This window comes from Scyliorhinus torazame, chromosome 23 (assembly GCF_047496885.1).
Source record: "Scyliorhinus torazame isolate Kashiwa2021f chromosome 23, sScyTor2.1, whole genome shotgun sequence".
NCBI classification, from domain to species: domain Eukaryota; kingdom Metazoa; phylum Chordata; class Chondrichthyes; order Carcharhiniformes; family Scyliorhinidae; genus Scyliorhinus; species Scyliorhinus torazame.
Genome location: NC_092729.1, coordinates 72,646,524 through 72,671,397, shown reverse-complemented (window position 1 = coordinate 72,671,397; position 24,874 = coordinate 72,646,524). Strand labels below are relative to the sequence as shown.

The window sequence follows — 24,874 nt, the reverse complement described above, 5'->3', positions numbered from 1 at the left end:
GTGTGTGAATGAATAAGTGAGTGTGTGAATGAATAAGTGAGTGTGTGAATGAATGTGTCAATGAAAGAATGAACGTGTGATTGAATGAGTGTGTGAATGAAAGAATGAATGTGTGATTGAATGAGTGAGTGTGTGAATGAAAGAATGAATGTGTGAATGAATGAGTGAGTGTGTGAATGAATGAGTGTGTGAATGTAAGAATGAATGTGTGAATGAATGAGTGACTGTGTGAATGAATGAGTAAGTTTGTGAAAGAATGAGTGAGTGTGTTAATGAGTGAGTTTGTGAATGAACGCATGAGTATGTGAGTGAGTGAGCGAGTGTGAATTAATGAGTGAGTGAGTGAATAAATCCGTGAGTTTGTGAAAGAATGAGTGAGAGTGTGAATGAGTGTGTGTGTGTGTGTGAACTAGTGAGTTACTGAAAGAATGAATGAGTGTGTGAGTGAGTGAGTGTGTGAGTGAGTGAGTGTGTGAATGAGTGAGTGTGTGAATGAGTGAGTGTGTGAATGTATGAATAAATGAGTGAGTGTGTGAATGAGTGAGTGTGTGAATGTATGAATGAATGAGTGTGTGAATGAATGAGTTTGTGAATGAATGAGTGACTGTGTGAATGAATAAATGAGTGTGTGAATGAATGAGTTTGTGAATGAATGAGTTTGTGAATGAATGGGTGTGTGAATGAATGAGTGAGTGTGTGAATGAGTGAGTTACTGAAAGAATGAATGAGTGTGTGAATGAGTGAGTGTGTGACTGAATGAGTGAGTGTGTGACTGAATGAGTGAGTGTGTGACTGAATGAGTGAGTGTGTGACTGAATGAGTGAGTGTGTGAAAGAATGAGTGAGCGTGTGAATGAATGAGTGAGTGTGTGACTGAATGAGTGAGTGTGTGACTGAATGAGTGAGTGTGTGAGTGAATGAGTTTGTGAATGAATGAGTGAATGTGTGAATGAATGAGTGAGTGTGTGAATGAGTGAGTGTGTGAATGAAAGAATGAATGTGTGAATGAATGAGTGACTGTGTGAATGAATGAGTAAGTTTGTGAAAAGAATGAGTGTGTTAATGAGTGAGTTTGTGAATGAATGAGTGAGTGTGTGAATGAGTGAGTGAGTGAATGAATGTGTGTGTGTGTGTGTGAACTAGTGAGTTACTGAAATAATGAATGAGTCTGTGAATGAGTGAGTGTGTGAATGAATGAGTGAGTGTATGAATGAATGAGTGAGTGTGTGAATGAATGAGTGTGTGAATGAATGAGTGAGTGTGTGAATGAGTGTGTGTCTGTGAATGAGTGAGTTACTGAAATAATGAATGAGTGTGTGAATGAATGAGCGAATGTGTGAATGAATGAGTGAGTGTGTGAATGAATGAGTTTGTGAATGAATGAGTGAGTGTGTGAATGAGTGTGTGTCTGTGAATGAGTGAGTTACTGAAATAATGAATGAGTGTGTGAATGAATGAGTAAGTGTGTGAATGAATGAGTGAGCATGTGAATGAATGAGTGAGTGTGTGAATGAATGAGTGACTGTGAATGAATGAGTGAATGTGTGAATGAATGAGTGTGTGTGAATGAATGAGTGTGTGAATGTATGAGGGAGTGTGTGAATGAGTGAGTGAGTGAATGAATGTGTGTGTGTGAGTGAACTAGTGAGTTACTGAAAGAATGAATGAGTGTGTGAATGAGTGAGTGTGAATGAATGAGTGAGTGTGTGAATGAATGAGTGAGTGTGTGAATGAATGAGTTTGTGAATGAATGAGTGAATGTGTGAATGAATGAGTGACTGTGTGAATGAATAAATGAGTATGTGAATGAATGAGTTTGTGAATGAATGAGTGACTGTGTGAATGAATAAATGAGTGTGTGAATGAATGAGTTTGTAAATGAATGGGTGTGTGAATGAATGAGTGAGTGAATGAAAGAATGAATGTGTGAATGAATGAGTGAGTGTGTGAATGAATGAGTGTGCGAATGAATGAGTGTGTCAATGAAAGAATGAGTGTGTGAATGAAAGAATGAATGTGTGAATGAATGAGTGAGTGTGTGAATGAATAAATGAGTGTGTGAATGAATGAGTTTGTAAATGAATGGGTGTGTGAATGAATGAGTGAGTGAATGAAAGAATGAATGTGTGAATGAACGAGTGAGCGTGTGACTGAATGAGTGAATGCATGAATGAATGAGTGAGTGTGTGAATGAATGAGGGAGTGTGTGAATGAATGAGTGAGTGAGTGTGTGAATGAATGAGAGACTGTGAATGAATGAGTGTGTGAATGAATTAGTGTGTGAGTGAGTGTATGAATGAGTGAATGCGTGTGTGAATGAGAAAGCGAGTGTGTGAATGAATGAGTGAGTGTGTGAATGAATCAGTGAGTTTGTGAATGATTGAGTGAGTGTGAATGAATGAGTTTCTGAATAAATGAGTGTGTGAATGAGTGAGTGTGTGACTGAATGAGTGAGTGTGTGAATGAATGAGCGATTGTATGAATAAGTGAGTTTGTGAATAAAGGAGTGATGGAGTGAATGAATGAGTTAAAATTAATTTGTGAGCGTGTGAATGAATGAGAGGGTGTGTGAATGAATGATTGTGTGAATGAATGAGTGCATGTGTGACTGAATGACTGAGTTTGTAAATGAATGAGTGAGTTTTGAATGAGTGAGTGAGAGTGTGAATGGATGTGTGAATGAGTGAGTGTGTGAAAGAATGAGTGTGTGAATGAATGAACGTGTGGAAATGAGTGGGTGTGAATGAGTGAGTGAATGGCTGAGTGAGTGTGTGAATGAATGAGTGAGCATGCGAATGAATGAGTGAGCATGCGAATGAATGAGTGAGTGTCTGAATGAATGAGTGACTGAGTGTGTGAATGAGTGAGTTAGTGTGAGAATGAGTGAGTGTGTGAATGAATAAATGAGTGTGTGAATGAATGAGTTTGTGAATGAACGAGTGACTGTGTGAATGAATAAATGAGTGTGTGAATGAATTAGTTTGTGAATGAATTGGTGTGTGAATGAATGAGTGAGTGTGTGAATGAGTGAGTGTGTGAATGAATGAGTGTGTGTGTGTGAATGAGTGAGTTACTGAAAGAATGAATGAGTGTGTGAATGAGTGAGTGTGTGACTGAATGAGTGAGTGTGTGAATGAGTTAGGGAGTGTGTGAATGAATGAGTGAGTGTGTGAATGAATGAGTGAATGTGTGAATGAATGAGTGTGTGAATGAATGAGTGAGTGTGTGAATGAATGAGTGAATGTGTGAATGAATGAGTTTGTGAATGAATGAGTGAGTGTGTGAATGAGTGTGTGTCTGTGAATGAGTGAGTTACTGAAATAATGAATGAGTGTGTGAATGAATGAGTGAATGTGTGAATGAATGAGTGAGTGTGTGAATGAATGAGTTATTGAATGAATGAGTGAGTGTGTGAATGAGTGTGTGTCTGTGAATGAGTGAGTTACTGAAATAATGAATGAGTGTGTGAATGAATGTGTCAATGAAAGAATGAACGTTGAATGAAAGAATGAACGTGTGATTGAATGAGTGTGTGAATGAAAGAATGAATGTGTGATTGAATGAGTGAGTGTGTGAATGAAAGAATGAATGTGTGAATGAATGAGTGAGTGTGTGAATGAATGAGTGTGTGAATGTAAGAATGAATGTGTGAATGAATGAGTGACTGTGTGAATGAATGAGTAAGTTTGTGAAAGAATGAGTGAGTGTGTTAATGAGTGAGTTTGTGAATGAACGCATGAGTATGTGAGCGAGTGAGCGAGTGTGAATTAATGAGTGAGTGAGTGAATAAATCCGTGAGTTTGTGAAAGAATGAGTGAGAGTGTGAATGAGTGTGTGTGTGTGTGTGAACTAGTGAGTTACTGAAAGAATGAATGAGTGTGTGAGTGAGTGAGTGTGTGAGTGAGTGAGTGTGTGAATGAGTGAGTGTGTGAATAAGTGAGTGTGTGAATGTATGAATAAATGAGTGAGTGTGTGAATGAGTGAGTGTGTGAATGTATGAATGAATGAGTTTGTGAATGAATGAGTTTGTGAATGAATGAGTGACTGTGTGAATGAATAAATGAGTGTGTGAATGAATGAGTTTGTGAATGAATGAGTTTGTGAATGAATGGGTGTGTGAATGAATGAGTGAGTGTGTGAATGAGTGAGTTACTGAAAGAATGAATGAGTGTGTGAATGAGTGAGTGTGTGACTGAATGAGTGAGTGTGTGACTGAATGAGTGAGTGTGTGACTGAATGAGTGAGTGTGTGACTGAATGAGTGAGTGTGTGAAAGAATGAGTGAGCGTGTGAATGAATGAGTGAGTGTGTGACTGAATGAGTGAGTGTGTGACTGAATGAGTGAGTGTGTGAATGAATGAGTTTGTGAATGAATGAGTGAATGTGTGAATGAATGAGTGAGTGTGTGAATGAGTGAGTGTGTGAATGAAAGAATGAATGTGTGAATGAATGAGTGACTGTGTGAATGAATGAGTAAGTTTGTGAAAAGAATGAGTGTGTTAATGAGTGAGTTTGTGAATGAATGAGTGAGTGTGTGAATGAGTGAGTGAGTGAATGAATGTGTGTGTGTGTGTGTGAACTAGTGAGTTACTGAAATAATGAATGAGTCTGTGAATGAGTGAGTGTGTGAATGAATGAGTGAGTGTGTGAATGAATGAGTTTGTGAATGAATGAGTGAGTGTGTGAATGAGTGTGTGTCTGTGAATGAGTGAGTTACTGAAATAATGAATGAGTGTGTGAATGAATGAGTAAGTGTGTGAATGAATGAGTGAGCATGTGAATGAATGAGTGAGTGTGTGAATGAATGAGTGACTGTGAATGAATGAGTGAATGTGTGAATGAATGAGTGTGTGTGAATGAATGAGTGTGTGAATGTATGAGGGAGTGTGTGAATGAGTGAGTGAGTGAATGAATGTGTGTGTGTGAGTGAACTAGTGAGTTACTGAAAGAATGAATGAGTGTGTGAATGAGTGAGTGTGAATGAATGAGTGAGTGTGTGAATGAATGAGTGAGTGTGTGAATGAATGAGTTTGTGAATGAATGAGTGAATGTGTGAATGAATGAGTGACTGTGTGAATGAATAAATGAGTATGTGAATGAATGAGTTTGTGAATGAATGAGTGACTGTGTGAATGAATAAATGAGTGTGTGAATGAATGAGTTTGTAAATGAATGGGTGTGTGAATGAATGAGTGAGTGAATGAAAGAATGAATGTGTGAATGAATGAGTGAGTGTGTGAATGAATGAGTGTGCGAATGAATGAGTGTGTCAATGAAAGAATGAGTGTGTGAATGAAAGAATGAATGTGTGAATGAATGAGTGAGTGTGTGAATGAATAAATGAGTGTGTGAATGAATGAGTTTGTAAATGAATGGGTGTGTGAATGAATGAGTGAGTGAATGAAAGAATGAATGTGTGAATGAACGAGTGAGCGTGTGACTGAATGAGTGAATGCATGAATGAATGAGTGAGTGTGTGAATGAATGAGGGAGTGTGTGAATGAATGAGTGAGTGAGTGTGTGAATGAATGAGAGACTGTGAATGAATGAGTGTGTGAATGAATTAGTGTGTGAGTGAGTGTATGAATGAGTGAATGCGTGTGTGAATGAGAAAGTGAGTGTGTGAATGAATGAGTGAGTGTGTGAATGAATCAGTGAGTTTGTGAATGATTGAGTGAGTGTGAATGAATGAGTTTCTGAATAAATGAGTGTGTGAATGAGTGAGTGTGTGACTGAATGAGTGAGTGTGTGAATGAATGAGCGATTGTATGAATAAGTGAGTTTGTGAATAAAGGAGTGATGGAGTGAATGAATGAGTTAAAATGAATTTGTGAGCGTGTGAATGAATGAGAGGGTGTGTGAATGAATGATTGTGTGAATGAATGAGTGCATGTGTGACTGAATGACTGAGTTTGTAAATGAATGAGTGAGTTTTGAATGAGTGAGTGAGAGTGTGAATGGATGTGTGAATGAGTGAGTGTGTGAAAGAATGAGTGTGTGAATGAATGAACGTGTGGAAATGAGTGGGTGTGAATGAGTGAGTGAATGGCTGAGTGAGTGTGTGAATGAATGAGTGAGCATGCGAATGAATGAGTGAGCATGCGAATGAATGAGTGAGCATGCGAATGAATGAGTGTGTGTGAATGAATGAGTGACTGAGTGTGTGAATGAGTGAGTTAGTGTGAGAATGAGTGAGTGTGTGAATGAATACATGAGTGTGTGAATGAATGAGTTTGTGAATGAACGAGTGACTGTGTGAATGAATAAATGAGTGTGTGAATGAATTAGTTTGAGAATGAATGGGTGTGTGAATGAATGAGTGAGTGTGTGAATGAGTGAGTGTGTGAATGAATGAGTGTGTGTGTGTGAATGAGTGAGTTACTGAAAGAATGAATGAGTGTGTGAATGAGTGAGTGTGTGACTGAATGAGTGAGTGTGTGAATGAGTTAGTGAGTGTGTGAATGAATGAGTGAGTGTGTGAATGAATGAGTGAATGTGTGAATGAATGAGTGTGTGAATGAATGAGTGAGTGTGTGAATGAATGAGTGAATGTGTGAATGAATGAGTTTGTGAATGAATGAGTGAGTGTGTGAATGAGTGTGTGTCTGTGAATGAGTGAGTTACTGAAATAATGAATGAGTGTGTGAATGAATGAGTGAATGTGTGAATGAATGAGTGAGTGTGTGAATGAATGAGTTATTGAATGAATGAGTGAGTGTGTGAATGAGTGTGTGTCTGTGAATGAGTGAGTTACTGAAATAATGAATGAGTGTGTGAATGAATGAGTAAGTGTGTGAATGAATGAGTGAGCATGTGAATGAATGAGTGAGCATGTGAATGAATGAGTGAGTGTGTGAATGAATGAGTGACTGTGAATGAATGAGTGAATGTGTGAATAAATGAGTGAGTGTGTGAATGAATGAGTGAGTGTGTGAATGAATGAGGGAGTGTGTGAATGAGTGAGTGAGTGAATGAAGGTGTGTGTGTGTGTGAACTAGTGAGTTACTGAAAGAATGAATGAGTGTGTGAATGAGTGAGTGTGTGAATGAATGAGTGAGTGTATGAATGAATGAGTGAGTGTATGAATGTATGAGTTTGTGAATGAATGAATGTGTGAATGAATGAGTGACTGTGTGAATGAATAAATGAGTGTGTGAATGAATGAGTTTGTGAATGAATGAATGACTGTGTGAATGAATAAATGAGTGTGTGAATGAATGAGTTTGTGAATGAATGGGTGTGTGAATGAATGAGTGAGTGAATGAAAGAATGAATGTGTGAATGAGTGAGTGTGTGAATGAATGAGTGAGTGTGTGAATGAATGAGTGTGCGAATGAATGAGTGTGTCAATGAAAGAATGAGTGTGTGAATGAAAGAATGAATGTATGAATGAATGAGTGTGTGTGTGAATGAATGAGTGAGTGTGTGAATGAATGAGTGAGTGGGTGAATGAATGAGTGAGTGTGTGAATGAATGAGTGAGTTTGTGAATGAATGAGTGAGTGTGTGAATGAGTGTGTGTGTGTGTGTGAACTAGTGAGTTACTGAAAGAATGAATGAGTGTGTGAGTGAGTGAGTGTGTGAGTGAGTGAGTGTGTGAATGAGTGAGTGTGTGAATGAGTGAGTGTGTGAATGTATGAATAAATGAGTGAGTGTGTGAATGAGTGAGTGTGTGAATGTATGAATGAATGAGTGTGTGAATGAATGAGTTTGTGAATGAATGAGTGACTGTGTGAATGAATAAATGAGTGTGTGAATGAATGAGTTTGTGAATGAATGAGTTTGTGAATGAATGGGTGTGTGAATGAATGAGTGAGTGTGTGAATGAGTGAGTTACTGAAAGAATGAATGAGTGTGTGAATGAGTGAGTATGTGACTGAATGAGTGAGTGTGTGACTGAATGAGTGAGTGTGTGACTGAATGAGTGAGTGTGTGACTGAATGAGTGAGTGTGTGAAAGAATGAGTGAGCGTGTGAATGAATGAGTGAGTGTGTGACTGAATGAGTGAGTGTGTGACTGAATGAGTGAGTGTGTGAATGAATGAGTTTGTGAATGAATGAGTGAATGTGTGAATGAATGAGTGAGTGTGTGAATGAGTGAGTGTGTGAATGAAAGAATGAATGTGTGAATGAATGAGTGACTGTGTGAATGAATGAATAAGTTTGTGAAAAGAATGAGTGTGTTAATGAGTGAGTTTGTGAATGAATGAGTGAGTGTGTGAATGAGTGAGTGAGTGAATGAATGTGTGTGTGTGTGTGTGAACTAGTGAGTTACTGAAATAATGAATGAGTCTGTGAATGAGTGAGTGTGTGAATGAATGAGTGAGTGTATGAATGAATGAGTGAGTGTGTGAATGAATGAGTTTGTGAATGAATGAGTGAATGTGTGAATGAACGAGTGACTGTGTGAATGAATAAATGAGTGTGTGAATGAATGAGTGTGTGAATGAATGAGTGAGTGTGTGAATGAGTGTGTGTCTGTGAATGAGTGAGTTACTGAAATAATGAATGAGTGTGTGAATGAATGAGCGAATGTGTGAATGAATGAGTGAGTGTGTGAATGAATGAGTTTGTGAATGAATGAGTGAGTGTGTGAATGAGTGTGTGTCTGTGAATGAGTGAGTTACTGAAATAATGAATGAGTGTGTGAATGAATGAGTAAGTGTGTGAATGAATGAGTGAGCATGTGAATGAATGAGTGAGTGTGTGAATGAATGAGTGACTGTGAATGAATGAGTGAATGTGTGAATGAATGAGTGTGTGTGAATGAATGAGTGTGTGAATGTATGAGGGAGTGTGTGAATGAGTGAGTGAGTGAATGAATGTGTGTGTGTGAGTGAACTAGTGAGTTACTGAAAGAATGAATGAGTGTGTGAATGAGTGAGTGTGAATGAATGAGTGAGTGTGTGAATGAATGAGTGAGTGTGTGAATGAATGAGTTTGTGAATGAATGAGTGAATGTGTGAATGAATGAGTGACTGTGTGAATGAATAAATGAGTATGTGAATGAATGAGTTTGTGAATGAATGAGTGACTGTGTGAATGAATAAATGAGTGTGTGAATGAATGAGTTTGTAAATGAATGGGTGTGTGAATGAATGAGTGAGTGAATGAAAGAATGAATGTGTGAATGAATGAGTGAGTGTGTGAATGAATGAGTGTGCGAATGAATGAGTGTGTCAATGAAAGAATGAGTGTGTGAATGAAAGAATGAATGTGTGAATGAATGAGTGAGTGTGTGAATGAATAAATGAGTGTGTGAATGAATGAGTTTGTAAATGAATGGGTGTGTGAATGAATGAGTGAGTGAATGAAAGAATGAATGTGTGAATGAACGAGTGAGCGTGTGACTGAATGAGTGAATGCATGAATGAATGAGTGAGTGTGTGAATGAATGAGGGAGTGTGTGAATGAATGAGTGAGTGAGTGTGTGAATGAATGAGAGACTGTGAATGAATGAGTGTGTGAATGAATTAGTGTGTGAGTGAGTGTATGAATGAGTGAATGCGTGTGTGAATGAGAAAGTGAGTGTGTGAATGAATGAGTGAGTGTGTGAATGAATCAGTGAGTTTGTGAATGATTGAGTGAGTGTGAATGAATGAGTTTCTGAATAAATGAGTGTGTGAATGAGTGAGTGTGTGACTGAATGAGTGAGTGTGTGAATGAATGAGCGATTGTATGAATAAGTGAGTTTGTGAATAAAGGAGTGATGGAGTGAATGAATGAGTTAAAATGAATTTGTGAGCGTGTGAATGAATGAGAGGGTGTGTGAATGAATGATTGTGTGAATGAATGAGTGCATGTGTGACTGAATGACTGAGTTTGTAAATGAATGAGTGAGTTTTGAATGAGTGAGTGAGAGTGTGAATGGATGTGTGAATGAGTGAGTGTGTGAAAGAATGAGTGTGTGAATGAATGAACGTGTGGAAATGAGTGGGTGTGAATGAGTGAGTGAATGGCTGAGTGAGTGTGTGAATGAATGAGTGAGCATGCGAATGAATGAGTGAGCATGCGAATGAATGAGTGAGCATGCGAATGAATGAGTGTGTGTGAATGAATGAGTGACTGAGTGTGTGAATGAGTGAGTTAGTGTGAGAATGAGTGAGTGTGTGAATGAATAAATGAGTGTGTGAATGAATGAGTTTGTGAATGAACGAGTGACTGTGTGAATGAATAAATGAGTGTGTGAATGAATTAGTTTGTGAATGAATGGGTGTGTGAATGAATGAGTGAGTGTGTGAATGAGTGAGTGTGTGAATGAATGAGTGTGTGTGTGTGAATGAGTGAGTTACTGAAAGAATGAATGAGTGTGTGAATGAGTGAGTGTGTGACTGAATGAGTGAGTGTGTGAATGAGTTAGTGAGTGTGTGAATGAATGAGTGAGTGTGTGAATGAATGAGTGAATGTGTGAATGATTGAGTGTGTGAATGAATGAGTGAGTGTGTGAATGAATGAGTGAATGTGTGAATGAATGAGTTTGTGAATGAATGAGTGAGTGTGTGAATGAGTGTGTGTCTGTGAATGAGTGAGTTACTGAAATAATGAATGAGTGTGTGAATGAATGAGTGAATGTGTGAATGAATGAGTGAGTGTGTGAATGAATGAGTTATTGAATGAATGAGTGAGTGTGTGAATGAGTGTGTGTCTGTGAATGAGTGAGTTACTGAAATAATGAATGAGTGTGTGAATGAATGAGTAAGTGTGTGAATGAATGAGTGAGCATGTGAATGAATGAGTGAGCATGTGAATGAATGAGTGAGTGTGTGAATGAATGAGTGACTGTGAATGAATGAGTGAATGTGTGAATAAATGAGTGAGTGTGTGAATGAATGAGTGAGTGTGTGAATGAATGAGGGAGTGTGTGAATGAGTGAGTGAGTGAATGAAGGTGTGTGTGTGTGTGAACTAGTGAGTTACTGAAAGAATGAATGAGTGTGTGAATGAGTGAGTGTGTGAATGAATGAGTGAGTGTATGAATGAATGAGTGAGTGTATGAATGTATGAGTTTGTGAATGAATGAATGTGTGAATGAATGAGTGACTGTGTGAATGAATAAATGAGTGTGTGAATGAATGAGTTTGTGAATGAATGAATGACTGTGTGAATGAATAAATGAGTGTGTGAATGAATGAGTTTGTGAATGAATGGGTGTGTGAATGAATGAGTGAGTGAATGAAAGAATGAATGTGTGAATGAGTGAGTGTGTGAATGAATGAGTGAGTGTGTGAATGAATGAGTGTGCGAATGAATGAGTGTGTCAATGAAAGAATGAGTGTGTGAATGAAAGAATGAATGTATGAATGAATGAGTGTGTGTGTGAATGAATGAGTGAGTGTGTGAATGAATGAGTGAGTGGGTGAATGAATGAGTGAGTGTGTGAATGAATGAGTGAGTTTGTGAATGAATGAGTGAGTGTGTGAATGAGTGTGTGTGTGTGTGTGAACTAGTGAGTTACTGAAAGAATGAATGAGTGTGTGAGTGAGTGAGTGTGTGAGTGAGTGAGTGTGTGAATGAGTGAGTGTGTGAATGAGTGAGTGTGTGAATGTATGAATAAATGAGTGAGTGTGTGAATGAGTGAGTGTGTGAATGTATGAATGAATGAGTGTGTGAATGAATGAGTTTGTGAATGAATGAGTGACTGTGTGAATGAATAAATGAGTGTGTGAATGAATGAGTTTGTGAATGAATGAGTTTGTGAATGAATGGGTGTGTGAATGAATGAGTGAGTGTGTGAATGAGTGAGTTACTGAAAGAATGAATGAGTGTGTGAATGAGTGAGTATGTGACTGAATGAGTGAGTGTGTGACTGAATGAGTGAGTGTGTGACTGAATGAGTGAGTGTGTGACTGAATGAGTGAGTGTGTGAAAGAATGAGTGAGCGTGTGAATGAATGAGTGAGTGTGTGACTGAATGAGTGAGTGTGTGACTGAATGAGTGAGTGTGTGAATGAATGAGTTTGTGAATGAATGAGTGAATGTGTGAATGAATGAGTGAGTGTGTGAATGAGTGAGTGTGTGAATGAAAGAATGAATGTGTGAATGAATGAGTGACTGTGTGAATGAATGAATAAGTTTGTGAAAAGAATGAGTGTGTTAATGAGTGAGTTTGTGAATGAATGAGTGAGTGTGTGAATGAGTGAGTGAGTGAATGAATGTGTGTGTGTGTGTGTGAACTAGTGAGTTACTGAAATAATGAATGAGTCTGTGAATGAGTGAGTGTGTGAATGAATGAGTGAGTGTATGAATGAATGAGTGAGTGTGTGAATGAATGAGTTTGTGAATGAATGAGTGAATGTGTGAATGAACGAGTGACTGTGTGAATGAATAAATGAGTGTGTGAATGAATGAGTGTGTGAATGAATGAGTGAGTGTGTGAATGAGTGTGTGTCTGTGAATGAGTGAGTTACTGAAATAATGAATGAGTGTGTGAATGAATGAGCGAATGTGTGAATGAATGAGTGAGTGTGTGAATGAATGAGTTTGTGAATGAATGAGTGAGTGTGTGAATGAGTGTGTGTCTGTGAATGAGTGAGTTACTGAAATAATGAATGAGTGTGTGAATGAATGAGTAAGTGTGTGAATGAATGAGTGAGCATGTGAATGAATGAGTGAGTGTGTGAATGAATGAGTGACTGTGAATGAATGAGTGAATGTGTGAATGAATGAGTGTGTGTGAATGAATGAGTGTGTGAATGTATGAGGGAGTGTGTGAATGAGTGAGTGAGTGAATGAATGTGTGTGTGTGAGTGAACTAGTGAGTTACTGAAAGAATGAATGAGTGTGTGAATGAGTGAGTGTGAATGAATGAGTGAGTGTGTGAATGAATGAGTGAGTGTGTGAATGAATGAGTTTGTGAATGAATGAGTGAATGTGTGAATGAATGAGTGACTGTGTGAATGAATAAATGAGTATGTGAATGAATGAGTTTGTGAATGAATGAGTGACTGTGTGAATGAATAAATGAGTGTGTGAATGAATGAGTTTGTAAATGAATGGGTGTGTGAATGAATGAGTGAGTGAATGAAAGAATGAATGTGTGAATGAATGAGTGAGTGTGTGAATGAATGAGTGTGCGAATGAATGAGTGTGTCAATGAAAGAATGAGTGTGTGAATGAAAGAATGAATGTGTGAATGAATGAGTGAGTGTGTGAATGAATAAATGAGTGTGTGAATGAATGAGTTTGTAAATGAATGGGTGTGTGAATGAATGAGTGAGTGAATGAAAGAATGAATGTGTGAATGAACGAGTGAGCGTGTGACTGAATGAGTGAATGCATGAATGAATGAGTGAGTGTGTGAATGAATGAGGGAGTGTGTGAATGAATGAGTGAGTGAGTGTGTGAATGAATGAGAGACTGTGAATGAATGAGTGTGTGAATGAATTAGTGTGTGAGTGAGTGTATGAATGAGTGAATGCGTGTGTGAATGAGAAAGTGAGTGTGTGAATGAATGAGTGAGTGTGTGAATGAATCAGTGAGTTTGTGAATGATTGAGTGAGTGTGAATGAATGAGTTTCTGAATAAATGAGTGTGTGAATGAGTGAGTGTGTGACTGAATGAGTGAGTGTGTGAATGAATGAGCGATTGTATGAATAAGTGAGTTTGTGAATAAAGGAGTGATGGAGTGAATGAATGAGTTAAAATGAATTCGTGAGCGTGTGAATGAATGAGAGGGTGTGTGAATGAATGATTGTGTGAATGAATGAGTGCATGTGTGACTGAATGACTGAGTTTGTAAATGAATGAGTGAGTTTTGAATGAGTGAGTGAGAGTGTGAATGGATGTGTGAATGAGTGAGTGTGTGAAAGAATGAGTGTGTGAATGAATGAACGTGTGGAAATGAGTGGGTGTGAATGAGTGAGTGAATGGCTGAGTGAGTGTGTGAATGAATGAGTGAGCATGCGAATGAATGAGTGAGTGTGTGAATGAATGAGTGACTGAGTGTGTGAATGAGTGAGTTAGTGTGAGAATGAGTGAGTGTGTGAATGAATAAATGAGTGTGTGAATGAATGAGTTTGTGAATGAACGAGTGACTGTGTGAATGAATAAATGAGTGTGTGAATGAATTAGTTTGTGAATGAATGGGTGTGTGAATGAATGAGTGAGTGTGTGAATGAGTGAGTGTGTGAATGAATGAGTGTGTGTGTGTGAATGAGTGAGTTACTGAAAGAATGAATGAGTGTGTGAATGAGTGAGTGTGTGACTGAATGAGTGAGTGTGTGAATGAGTTAGGGAGTGTGTGAATGAATGAGTGAGTGTGTGAATGAATGAGTGAATGTGTGAATGAATGAGTGTGTGAATGAATGAGTGAGTGTGTGAATGAATGAGTGAATGTGTGAATGAATGAGTTTGTGAATGAATGAGTGAGTGTGTGAAGGAGTGTGTGTCTGTGAATGAGTGAGTTACTGAAATAATGAATGAGTGTGTGAATGAATGAGTGAATGTGTGAATGAATGAGTGAGTGTGTGAATGAATGAGTTATTGAATGAATGAGTGAGTGTGTGAATGAGTGTGTGTCTGTGAATGAGTGAGTTACTGAAATAATGAATGAGTGTGTGAATGAATGTGTCAATGAAAGAATGAACGTTGAATGAAAGAATGAACGTGTGATTGAATGAGTGTGTGAATGAAAGAATGAATGTGTGATTGAATGAGTGAGTGTGTGAATGAAAGAATGAATGTGTGAATGAATGAGTGAGTGTGTGAATGAATGAGTGTGTGAATGTAAGAATGAATGTGTGAATGAATGAGTGACTGTGTGAATGAATGAGTAAGTTTGTGAAAGAATGAGTGAGTGTGTTAATGAGTGAGTTTGTGAATGAACGCATGAGTATGTGAGTGAGTGAGCGAGTGTGAATTAATGAGTGAGTGAGTGAATAAATCCGTGAGTTTGTGAAAGAATGAGTGAGAGTGTGAATGAGTGTGTGTGTGTGTGTGAACTAGTGAGTTACTGAAAGAATGAATGAGTGTGTGAGTGAGTGAGTGTGTGAGTGAGTGAGTGTGTGAATGAGTGAGTGTGTGAATGAGTGAGTGTGTGAATGTATGAATAAATGAGTGAGTGTGTGAATGAGTGAGTGTGTGAATGTATGAATGAATGAGTGTGTGAATGAATGAGTTTGTGAATGAATGAGTGACTGTGTGAATGAATAAATGAGTGTGTGAATGAATGAGTTTGTGAATGAATGAGTTTGTGAATGAATGGGTGTGTGAATGAATGAGTGAGTGTGTGAATGAGTGAGTTACTGAAAGAATGAATGAGTGTGTGAATGAGTGAGTGTGTGACTGAATGAGTGAGTGTGTGACTGAATGAGTGAGTGTGTGACTGAATGAGTGAGTGTGTGACTGAATGAGTGAGTGTGTGAAAGAATGAGTGAGCGTGTGAATGAATGAGTGAGTGTGTGACTGAATGAGTGAGTGTGTGACTGAATGAGTGAGTGTGTGAATGAATGAGTTTGTGAATGAATGAGTGAATGTGTGAATGAATGAGTGAGTGTGTGAATGAGTGAGTGTGTGAATGAAAGAATGAATGTGTGAATGAATGAGTGACTGTGTGAATGAATGAGTAAGTTTGTGAAAAGAATGAGTGTGTTAATGAGTGAGTTTGTGAATGAATGAGTGAGTGTGTGAATGAGTGAGTGAGTGAATGAATGTGTGTGTGTGTGTGTGAACTAGTGAGTTACTGAAATAATGAATGAGTCTGTGAATGAGTGAGTGTGTGAATGAATGAGTGAGTGTATGAATGAATGAGTGAGTGTGTGAATGAATGAGTTTGTGAATGAATGAGTGAATGTGTGAATGAACGAGTGACTGTGTGAATGAATAAATGAGTGTGTGAATGAATGAGTGTGTGAATGAATGAGTGAGTGTGTGAATGAGTGTGTGTCTGTGAATGAGTGAGTTACTGAAATAATGAATGAGTGTGTGAATGAATGAGCGAATGTGTGAATGAATGAGTGAGTGTGTGAATGAATGAGTTTGTGAATGAATGAGTGAGTGTGTGAATGAGTGTGTGTCTGTGAATGAGTGAGTTACTGAAATAATGAATGAGTGTGTGAATGAATGAGTAAGTGTGTGAATGAATGAGTGAGCATGTGAATGAATGAGTGAGTGTGTGAATGAATGAGTGACTGTGAATGAATGAGTGAATGTGTGAATGAATGAGTGTGTGTGAATGAATGAGTGTGTGAATGTATGAGGGAGTGTGTGAATGAGTGAGTGAGTGAATGAATGTGTGTGTGTGAGTGAACTAGTGAGTTACTGAAAGAATGAATGAGTGTGTGAATGAGTGAGTGTGAATGAATGAGTGAGTGTGTGAATGAATGAGTGAGTGTGTGAATGAATGAGTTTGTGAATGAATGAGTGAATGTGTGAATGAATGAGTGACTGTGTGAATGAATAAATGAGTATGTGAATGAATGAGTTTGTGAATGAATGAGTGACTGTGTGAATGAATAAATGAGTGTGTGAATGAATGAGTTTGTAAATGAATAGGTGTGTGAATGAATGAGTGAGTGAATGAAAGAATGAATGTGTGAATGAATGAGTGAGTGTGTGAATGAATGAGTGTGCGAATGAATGAGTGTGTCAATGAAAGAATGAGTGTGTGAATGAAAGAATGAATGTGTGAATGAATGAGTGAGTGTGTGAATGAATAAATGAGTGTGTGAATGAATGAGTTTGTAAATGAATGGGTGTGTGAATGAATGAGTGAGTGAATGAAAGAATGAATGTGTGAATGAACGAGTGAGCGTGTGACTGAATGAGTGAATGCATGAATGAATGAGTGAGTGTGTGAATGAATGAGGGAGTGTGTGAATGAATGAGTGAGTGAGTGTGTGAATGAATGAGAGACTGTGAATGAATGAGTGTGTGAATGAATTAGTGTGTGAGTGAGTGTATGAATGAGTGAATGCGTGTGTGAATGAGAAAGTGATTGTGTGAATGAATGAGTGAGTGTGTGAATGAATCAGTGAGTTTGTGAATGATTGAGTGAGTGTGAATGAATGAGTTTCTGAATAAATGAGTGTGTGAATGAGTGAGTGTGTGACTGAATGAGTGAGTGTGTGAATGAATGAGCGATTGTATGAATAAGTGAGTTTGTGAATAAAGGAGTGATGGAGTGAATGAATGAGTTAAAATGAATTCGTGAGCGTGTGAATGAATGAGAGGGTGTGTGAATGAATGATTGTGTGAATGAATGAGTGCATGTGTGACTGAATGACTGAGTTTGTAAATGAATGAGTGAGTTTTGAATGAGTGAGTGAGAGTGTGAATGGATGTGTGAATGAGTGAGTGTGTGAAAGAATGAGTGTGTGAATGAATGAACGTGTGGAAATGAGTGGGTGTGAATGAGTGAGTGAATGGCTGAGTGAGTGTGTGAATGAATGAGTGAGCATGCGAATGAATGAGTGAGCATGCGAATGAATGAGTGAGCATGCGAATGAATGAGTGAGTGTGTGAATGAATGAGTGACTGAGTGTGTGAATGAGTGAGTTAGTGTGAGAATGAGTGAGTGTGTGAATGAATAAATGAGTGTGTGAATGAATGAGTTTGTGAATGAACGAGTGACTGTGTGAATGAATAAATGAGTGTGTGAATGAATTAGTTTGTGAATGAATGGGTGTGTGAATGAATGAGTGAGTGTGTGAATGAGTGAGTGTGTGAATGAATGAGTGTGTGTGTGTGAATGAGTGAGTTACTGAAAGAATGAATGAGTGTGTGAATGAGTGAGTGTGTGACTGAATGAGTGAGTGTGTGAATGAGTTAGTGAGTGTGTGAATGAATGAGTGAGTGTGTGAATGAATGAGTGAATGTGTGAATGAATGAGTGTGTGAATGAATGAGTGAGTGTGTGAATGAATGAGTGAATGTGTGAATGAATGAGTTTGTGAATGAATGAGTGAGTGTGTGAATGAGTGTGTGTCTGTGAATGAGTGAGTTACTGAAATAATGAATGAGTGTGTGAATGAATGAGTGAATGTGTGAATGAATGAGTGAGTGTGTGAATGAATGAGTTATTGAATGAATGAGTGATTGTGTGAATGAGTGTGTGTCTGTGAATGAGTGAGTTACTGAAGTAATGAATGAGTGTGTGAATGAATGAGTAAGTGTGTGAATGAATGAGTGAGCATGTGAATGAATGAGTGAGCATGTGAATGAATGAGTGAGTGTGTGAATGAATGAGTGACTGTGAATGAATGAGTGAATGTGTGAATAAATGAGTGAGTGTGTGAATGAATGAGTGAGTGTGTGAATGAATGAGGGAGTGTGTGAATGAGTGAGTGAGTGAATGAAGGTGTGTGTGTGTGTGAACTAGTGAGTTACTGAAAGAATGAATGAGTGTGTGAATGAGTGAGTGTGTGAATGAATGAGTGAGTGTATGAATGAATGAGTGAGTGTATGAATGTATGAGTTTGTGAATGAATGAATGTGTGAATGAATGAGTGACTGTGTGAATGAATAAATGAGTGTGTGAATGAATGAGTTTGTGAATGAATGAATGACTGTGTGAATGAATAAATGAGTGTGTGAATGAATGAGTTTGTGAATGAATGGGTGTGTGAATGAATGAGTGAGTGAATGAAAGAATGAATGTGTGAATGAGTGAGTGTGTGAATGAATGAGTGAGTGTGTGAATGAATGAGTGTGCGAATGAATGAGTGTGTCAATGAAAGAATGAGTGTGTGAATGAAAGAATGAATGTATGAATGAATGAGTGTGTGTGTGAATGAATGAGTGAGTGTGTGAATGAATGAGTGAGTGGGTGAATGAATGAGTGAGTGTGTGAATGAATGAGTGAGTTTGTGAATGAATGAGTGAGTGTGTGAATGAGTGAGTGAGTGTGTGAATGTGAGTGTGTGTGTGTGAATGAATGAGTGAGTCTGTGAATGTGAGTGTGTGTGTGTGAATGAAGTTTGTTCTCCACACAGCTGATTTGAGCTTTCTCACTCCGCACAGACAAAACCAGCACAATTTATCAACAGTTTATTATAACACAAAACAGAAAGGAGGTATTTTACAGACGAACGTGATTGTCCAGGAGGGAGACAGACAGTCAGACGTCCCACCGTCTGTGCAGACTCTCCCCAGACCCCAGCAGGGATCAGCTCATTGGGTTTCCCAGGATAGCACTCCTGTGGAAGACAGAGAGGAATATTGCGACATGGCCACCATCAATAAAGCGACGGAGCGGGGCGGCAATGGGACAGGAACAGGAAAAGGGGACGAATGCACTCGAACATTCAAAAATTACTCCATAACCAAATAGGTGGACATTAGAGAGAATAAAAGCCCCAGTGTATATTATAGAGAATAACAGTCCCTGTGTATATTATAGAGAATAACAGCCCCTGTGTATAGTATAGAGAATAACAGTCTCTGTGTATATTATAGAGAATAACAGTCCCTGTGTATATTATAGAGAATCACAGTTTCTGTGTATATTATAGAGAATAACAGTCCCTGTGTATATTATAGAGAATAACAGCTCCTGTGTATATTATAGAGACTAACAGTCGCTGTGTATATTATAGAGAATAACACCCCCTGTGTATATTATAGAGAATAACAGTCTCTGTGTCTATTATAGAGAATAACAGTCTCTGTGTATATTATAGAGAATAACAGCCCCTGTGTATATTATAGAGAATAACAGTCCCTGTGTATATTATAGAGAATAACAGTCTCTGTGGATATTATAGAGAATAACAGTCTCTGTGGATATTATAGAGAATAACAGTCTCTGTGAATATTATAGAGAATAACAGTCTCTGTGTATATTATAGAGAATAACAGTCTCTGTGTCTATTATGGAGAATAACAGTCCCTGTGTACATTATAGAGAATAACAGTCTCTGTGTATATTATAGAGAATAACAGCCCCTGTGTATATTATAGAGAATAACAGCCCCTGTGTATATTATAGAGAATAACAGCCCCTGTGTATATTATAGAGAATAACAGTCTCTGTGTATATTTCTAGAGAATAACAGTCACTGTGTATATTATAGAGAATAACAGTCTGTGTGCATATTATAGAGAATAACTGTCTCTGTGTATATTATAGAGAATAACAGTCCCTGTGTATATTATAGAGAATAACAGTCCCTGTGTATATTATAGAGAATAACAGTTTCTGTGTGTATTATAGAGAATAACAGTCTCTGTGTATATTATAGAGAATAACAGTCACTGTGTATATTATAGAGAATAACAGTCCCTGTGTATATTATAGAGAATAACAGTCCCTGTGTATATTATTGAGAATAACAGTCTCTGTGTATATTATAGAGAATAACAGTCTCTGTGTATATTATAGAGAATAACAGTCCCTGTGTATACTATAGAGAATAACAGTCTCTGTGTATATTATAGAGAATAACAGTCTCTGTGTATATTATAGAGAATAACAGTCTCTGTGTATATTATAGAGAATAACAGTCCCTGTGTATATTATTGAGAATAACAGTCTCTGTGTATATTATAGAGAATAACAGTCTCTGTGTATATTATAGAGAATAACAGTCCCTGTGTATATTATTGAGAATAACAGTCTCTGTGTATATTATAGAGAATAACAGTCTCTGTGTATATTATAGAGAATAACAGTCTCTGTGTATATTATAGAGAATAACAGTCCCTGTGTATATTATAGAGAATAACAGTCCCTGTGTATATTATTGAGAATAACAGTCTCTGTGTATATTATAGAGAATAACAGTCTCTGTGTATATTATGGAGAATAACAGTCCCTGTGTATATTATAGAGAATAACAGCCACAGTGTATATTATTGAGAATAACAGTCCCTGTGTATACTATAGAGAATAACAGTCTCTGTGGATATTATAGAGAATAACAGCCCCTGTGTATATTATAGAGAATAACAGTCTCTGTGTATATTCTAGAGAATAACAGTCTCTGTGTCTATTATGGAGAATAACAGTCACTGTGTACATTATAGAGAATAACAGTCCCTGTGCATATTATAGAGAATAACAGTCTCTGTGTACATTATAGAGAATAACAGCCTCTGTGTATATTATAGAGAATAACAGTCCCTGTGTATATTATAGAGAATAACAGTCCCTGTGTATATTATAGAGAATAACAGTCCCTGTGTGTATTATAGAGAATAACAGTCACTGTGTATATTATAGAGAACAACAGTCGCTGTGTGTATTATAGAGAATAACAGTCACTGTGTATATTATAGAGAATAACAGTCTCTGTGTATATTATAGAGAATAGCCCCTGTGTATATTATAGAGAATAACACCCCTGTGTATATTATAGAGAATAACAGTCCCTGTGTATATTATAGAGAATAACAGTCCCTGTGTATACTATAGAGAATAACAGTCCCTGTGTATATTATAGAGAATAACAGCCCCAGTGTATATTATAGAGAATAACAGTCCCTGTGTTTTTTATAGAGAATAATAGTCTATGTGTATATTCAGAGAATAACAGTCCCTGTGCACATTATAGAGAATAACAGTCCATGTAGATATTATAGAGAAAAACAGTCCCTGTGTATATTATAGAGAATAATAGCCTCTGTGTATATTATAGAGAATAACAGTTCCTGTGTACATTATAGAGAATAACAGCCTTTGTGTATATTATAGAGAATAACAGTCACTGTGTATATTATAGAGAATAACAGTCCCTGTGTATATTATAGAGAATAACAGTCCCTGTGTATATTATTGAGAATAACAGTCTCTGTGTATATTATAGAGAATAACAGCCACAGTGTATATTATTGAGAATAACAGTCCCTGTGTATACTATAGAGAATAACAGTCTCTGTGGATATTATAGAGAATAACAGCCCCTGTGTATATTATAGAGAATAACAGTCTCTGTGTATATTCTAGAGAATAACAGTCTCTGTGTCTATTATGGAGAATAACAGTCACTGTGTAGATTATAGAGAATAACAGCCCCAGTGTATATTATAGAGAATAACAGTCCCTGTGTATATTATAGAGGATAACAGACCCTGTGTATATTATCGAGAATAACAGTCCATGTGTATATTATAGAGAATAACAGTCCCTGTGTATATTATAGAGAATAACAGTCACTGTATATTATAGAGAATAACAGTCCCTGAGTATTTTATAGAGAATAACAGTCTCTGTGTATATTATAGAGAATAACAGTCTCTGTGTATATTATAGAGAATAACAGTCCCTGTGTACATTATAGAGAATAACAGCCTCTGTGTATATTATAGAGAATAACAGTCCCTGTGTATATTATAGAGGATAACAGTCCCTGTGTCTATTAGAGAGAATAACAGTCTGTGTGTATATTATAGAGAATAACAGTCCCTGTGTATATTATAGAGAATAACAGCCCCTGTGTATATTACAGAGAAAAACAGTCTCTGTGTATATTATAGAGAATAACAGTCCCTGTGTATATTATAGAGAATAACAGCCCCTGGGTATATTATAGAGAATAACAGTCTCTGTGTCTATTATGGAGAATAACAGTCCCTGTGTACATTATAGAGAATAACAGTCTCTGTGTATATTATAGAGAATAACAGCCCCTGTGTATATTATAGAGAATAACAGCCCCTGTGTATATTATAGAGAATAACAGCCCCTGTGTATATTATAGAGAATAACAGTCTGTGTGTATATTATAGAGAATAACAGTCCATGTGTATATTATAGAGAATAACAGTCCCTGTGTATATTATACAGAATAACAGTCTCTGTGTATATTATAGAGAATAACAGTCTCTGTGTATATTATAGAGAATAACAGTCCCTGTCTATATTATGGAGAATAACAGTCCCTGTATATATTATAGAGAATAACAGCCCTTGTGTATATTATAGAGAATAACAGCCCCTGTGTATATTATAGAGAATAAAAGGCTCTGTGTATATTATAGAGAATAACAGTCCCTGTGTATATTAGAGAGAATAACAGCCCCTGTGTATATTATAGAGAATAACAGTCCCTGTGTACATTATAGAGAATAACAGTCCCTGTGTACATTATAGAGAATAACAGCCTCTGTGTATATTACAGAGAATAAAGGGGAGCAGAGACAACCCCGGCAACTATAGACCGGTGAGCCTCACGTCTGTAGTGGGTAAAGTCTTGGAGGGGATTATAAGAGACAAGATTTATAATCATCTAGATAGGAATAATATGATCAGGGATAGTCAGCATGGCTTTGTGAAGGGTAGGTCATGCCTCACAAACCTTATTGAGTTCTTTGAGAAGGTGACTGAACAGGTAGATGAGGGTAGAGCAGTTGATGTGGTGTATATGGATTTCAGCAAAGCGTTTGATCAGGTTCCCCACGGTAGGCTATTGCAGAAAATACGGAGGCTGGGGATTGAGGGTGATTTAGAGATGTGGATCAGAAATTGGCTAGCTGAAAGAAGACAGAAGGTGGTGGTTGATGGGAAATGTTCAGAATGGAGTACAGTCACAAGTGGAGTACCACAAGGATCTGTTCTGGGGCCGTTGCTGTTTGTCATTTTTATCATTTTTATCAATGACCTAGAGGAAGGCGCAGAAGGGTGGGTGAGTAAATTTGCAGACGATACTAAAGTCGGTGGTGTTGTCGATAGTGTGGAAGGATGTAGCAGGTTACAGCGGGATATAGATAAGCTGCAGAGCTGGGCTGAGAGATGGCAACTGGAGTTTAATGTAGAGAAGTGTGAGGTGATTCACTTTGGAAAAAATAACAGGAATGCGGAATATTTGGCTAATGGTAAAGTTCTTGAAAGTGTGGATGAGCAGAGGGATCTAGGTGTCCATGTACATAGATCCCTGTAAGTTGCCACCCAGGTTGATAGGGTTGTGAAGAAGGCCTATGGAGTGTTGGCCTTTATTGGAAGAGGGATTGAGTTCCGGAGTCGGGAGGTCATGTTGCAACTGTACAGAACTCTGGTACGGCCGCATTTGGAGTATTGCGTACAGTTCTGGTCACCGCATTATAGGAAGGACGTGGAGGTTTTGGAGCGGGTGCAGAGGAGATTTACCAGGATGTTGCCTGGTATGGAGGGAAAATCTTATGAGGAAAGGCTGATGGACTTGAGGTTGTTTTCGTTGGAGAGAAGAAGGTTAAGAGGAGACTTAATAGAGGCATACAAAATGATCAGGGGGTTAGATAGGGTGGACAGTGAGAGCCTGCTCCCGCGGATGGAAATGGCTGGCACGAGGGGACATAGCTTTAAACTGAGGGGTAATAGATATAGGACAGAGGTCAGAGGTAGGTTCTTTACGCAAAGAGTAGTGAGGCCGTGGAATGCCCTACCTGCTACAGTAGTGAACTCGCTAACATTGAGGGCATTTAAAAGTTTATTGGATAAACATATGGATGATAATGGCATAGTGTAGGTTAGATGGCTTTTGTTTCGGTGCAACATTGTGGGCCGAAGGGCCTGTACTGCGCTCTATTGTTCTATGTTCTATGTTCTAATAACAGTCCCTGTATATATTACAGTGAATAACAGTCCCTGTGTATATTATAGAGAATAACAGTACATGTGTATATTATAGAGAATAACAGTCTCTGTGGATATTTTAGAGAATAACAGTCCCTGTGTATATTATAGAGAATAACAGTCTCTGTGTATATTATAGAGAATAACAGTCCCTGTGTATATTATAGAGAATAACAGTCTCTGTGTATATTATGGAGAATAACAGTCACTGTGTGTATTATAGAGAATAACACCCCTGTGTATATTATAGAGAATAACAGTCCCTGTGTATATTATAGAGAATAACAGTCCCTGTGTATATTATAGAGAATAACAGTCTCTGTGTATATTATAGAGAATAACAGTCTCTGTGTATATTATAGAGAATAACAGTCCCTGTGTATATTATAGAGAATAA

The 24,874-nt window shown here is 37.7% G+C and overlaps 1 protein-coding gene across 6 annotated transcripts in view; it reads right to left on the bottom strand.

Moving 5' to 3' along the window:
• LOC140399624 (uncharacterized) overlaps positions 1-24,874 on the bottom strand; it is a 219,091-nt gene that overhangs the window by 124,488 nt on the left and 69,729 nt on the right. For 3 of the 6 annotated variants that reach the window (XR_011937774.1, XR_011937773.1, XR_011937776.1), the window contains one exon: positions 19,013-19,126. The exons of 2 other annotated variants lie outside the window; for them this stretch is intronic. The gene's annotated coding sequence lies outside the window, so the exon portion shown is untranslated. The remainder of the gene's footprint in view (positions 1-19,012; positions 19,127-24,874) is intronic. One more of the 6 variants, XR_011937777.1, reaches the window with a different exon arrangement.